Source organism: Alligator sinensis, unplaced genomic scaffold (assembly GCF_000455745.1).
Source record: "Alligator sinensis unplaced genomic scaffold, ASM45574v1 scaffold1412_1, whole genome shotgun sequence".
NCBI lineage: Eukaryota > Metazoa > Chordata > Crocodylia > Alligatoridae > Alligator > Alligator sinensis.
Window position 1 is genome coordinate 269954 of NW_005843203.1, and position 577 is coordinate 270530.

Consider the following 577-nt stretch of genomic DNA (forward strand, 5'->3'; position numbering starts at 1 on the left):
CCCAGACACTTTCCTTCCCTGCCTTCTGTGGGGGGGAGAAGAGGCAAATCATCACAACTTGGGGGAAGCCTAAAACACTCCCCCCTCCCACCCAGCAAGGCAATTAACCCCAACCGAGAAGATGCAAGAAGCCCTTAAAACTCCAAACCCACCCCCACCCCCGGTTACTTTCCTTCCCTGCCTTCTGTGGAGGGCCAAAAATGGGGGCAAACTGGGGAGGACCCCCAAAACACCACCTCTCCTACCCAGGGAGGCAAAAAAACTCCAACAGGGAGGGATGGGGGAAGCCCCTAAAACTCTAACCCCCCCAGGGATACTTTCCTTCCCTGCCTTTTGCAGAGAGGGAAAACAAGGAGGAATTAACCCCAGTTTAGGGGGAGCCCTTAAAACACCCCCTCCCATCCAGGGAGGCAAATAACTCCAGTTGGGGGATGGGAGAAGCCCCCAAAACTCCAGCCCCCTATACTTTCTGGGGGGGAGAGGCAAATAACCCCAACTGGGGGGGAAGCCCCTAAAACACCCCCCACAATATTTTCCTTCGCCTGTGGGGGGGAGAGGAGGGGAGAAGTAAATAACC